At 35.2% G+C, this 2727-nt stretch overlaps 1 non-coding gene across 1 annotated transcript; it reads right to left on the bottom strand.

Annotated features, from left to right (window-relative positions):
- Positions 1–1830: 1830 nt before the first annotated feature.
- On the bottom strand, positions 1831–1937 carry LOC145135219 (small nucleolar RNA R71). The gene has a single exon (XR_013719680.1). It is a non-coding gene; the product is annotated as a small nucleolar RNA R71 (small nucleolar RNA).
- Between the last annotated feature and the right edge of the window lie 790 nt (positions 1938–2727).

The following is a 2727-nucleotide window of genomic DNA, read 5'->3' as shown; positions in this document are numbered from 1 at the left end:
ATCAAAATTCAAGTGAATCTCAAGGATTGAAGAACATTTAGAAGATATTCAACATTGATTTAGTTCATTTACTTATTAAACTTATGTATAGCTTATTTTACTTACATTTATTGTGTTTTTCTGCTATAATGAGAGGCTAATCACCTTTTACTTCTGTTTGGTGAAGACGAGCTTGACACTTATGTGTGTATTTCGATATTGGATGATTATTATTGATTTTATTGTGTTTGATATATATAAACCCTAACATGTTTTAGTTCTAGTTTATATTGCTTATAAATCAGATTTTGTGTGCTAATTGATCATATTAATTGCATGAATCTATCTCCTAATTGTTTATGATCATTAGATAATTAGAGCCAGGATTAATCACATCTTAGTTTAAGTAATTAAAGCTAGTAACTTTAACTATGTTAGAGAGCATCATTAGTATTAATTTGTGTTTGGTTTCTTGAATTGATCATAGGACAGTAACTCATATCATTCATAGTCCAATTATGTTAGTATCAATTTGGCGTTTAACTAGTGCATGATCATTGCTTCGTCATTCATAAATTGATAGGCCTAGATATTTGATCATAATAGCTAGATAATTGGTAATCAAAATAATCTATCCATAAGAAATCAGCCATGGGAGAAAGTGAAATCAGATTTAGGCAGAAGTATTCTTTTAATTCTTGACGTTTAGTTGTTTTCGTTGCTTGCTTGTTTGCTAGTTGATAGTAAGTTATTCCGATCTTGAAAAATCAGTAAACCCCCCCCCCCCCCCAAATCATAGTTTGTTTGATAGTTTAATTAGAAGTAGTTAATTTAATTAATTGAATTTCGTTCCCTGTGATCGACACCCGACTTACCTGAGCTATGCTATAAACTAACTAGGTACACTGCCTATAGGTGCATAGATAGTAAAAGTTTGTTAGGTTATAAATTTAAAACTAAGTAGTTACTTTGCGTGGATCAAAGTTTTTGGCACCGTTGTGGGGGAACGACTTATTTGATTTATATTTTAATTGCTTTTAGTTATTCGATCCTTTTTGTGGGGTAAAAACCACAAAAAGTTATTTTGGTATCATTTGTTTAAGTTGTTTTTCTTTTTGAGACGCAACCACGTGGTGGTTATCTTAACCACGTCGTGGTCTCGTTTCAGTTAAGTTTTAGTTTATTGATTTTTATTCCTTTTACACGTTTTTGTTTTCTTTTTGTTTTGTTTCAGTGATTTATGACCCAAGGATCTAAAACTCTTATTGTTCTTCCACTTCAAGACCCAGAATCCGCTTTCCATAAGAAGAAAGACAAGAAAGTCAACGACTCAACAAGCACTTTTCAATCAGACAAAGAATTTGAAAGCTTTGAAAGGACGTCTGATAAAAACGAATTGGATACGAGCCAGAATCATATACTGAAGGAAGTTCATACGAGGAAGTGTTAAAGGTTGAGGTTTAAGAGATGGTGGACATTACGAGAATGACGATGGGCGACTACAAGAATAGGATACGTGAAGAACATGGACCAGGTCTAGTTCCACCCGAGATTCTAGCCGAGAGAAATTTCAAGCTCAAAGGACACATTCTATTCATGCTCAAGGACATACCTCTCGTCGGGAAAGATTATGAAGATGCTTTCAAGCACATTGATGAGGTTAAAGATATTGCAAACTACTTTCGTGTCTCTAATGTGCCAAGGGAATCCGTGTTACTAAGGATGCTTCCGATCACATTTACCGGTGAAGCAACGGTGTGGTTAAAATGTCTTGCACTCGGATCCATCACTACATGGGCTACTCTTCGTGATGCTTTCATTGAGAAATTTATTCCACCTTCGAAGATCTCAAAACTCAAAAAGAAGATTGCTAACTTTCAACAAGAGGTGGGAGAGTCATTGTATGAAGCTTGGGAGAGGTACACGGGCTTGCTAAGAAGTTGCCCTCAACATGATTTGAATGTTCAACAAGAAGTTTTCATCTTCTATAATAGAGTGAATGTAACTACTAGACAACTTCTTGACTCACAAGGGCCTATGATGAAGAAGGAGACAACAACTATAAAAAAATTCATTGACAAATTTGCAAAGCACTCAAGAGAGTACCACAATCCACGAGATGATGTTACAAGAGGAAATGGAGATGGAGGGAATGACAAATTTAGATCAATCCATTCATTCCATAAGAGTTGGTTGTGACAATTATAATGGTTCACACTTAATCAATGAGTGTGAATTGGATGAAAATGGGAATAAGAAGGCGCAAGTGTTCTACTCAAGTGGTGAAAAGTATGATGAAGATTGGGGAAAGCCTAAGAATGAGTGGTTACCATATGAAGAGTACAAGAAACAAAAAGATGAAAAGTACTGACAACCCGGAAGATGTTTCTATCAAAAAGAGCAACCACCACCCGAAAAAAAGATGGATTTCGAGTCGGTACTTCATAGATTTATAAAAGCATCTAAAAAGAGGCATGATACTACTGATGCCAATGTGATAATTCATCAAGCTTCCATAAAAAACATATAGACTAAACTTGGGCAATTGACCACACTTTTCAATGAAAGGTTACCACCCAAAAACCAAGACCCAAAGTCACAACCTCATGTCATGGTAATCTACACTGAAGAAGAGGTTCATTCTGATCTAATAATGATCCATGAAGTAGCTACAAGTCAGCCCAAGTCATGTGTAGAAGAAGAGAAGCCCGTATACAAAAGATTAAAAAGTGAATTGCTCTCTGATGC

The sequence above is a fragment of the Lactuca virosa genome, chromosome 8, assembly GCF_052849685.1.
Source record: "Lactuca virosa cultivar CGN04683 chromosome 8, Lactuca_virosa_CGN04683_v6, whole genome shotgun sequence".
NCBI classification, from domain to species: domain Eukaryota; kingdom Viridiplantae; phylum Streptophyta; class Magnoliopsida; order Asterales; family Asteraceae; genus Lactuca; species Lactuca virosa.
This window is presented reverse-complemented; position numbering and strand designations above follow the sequence as displayed.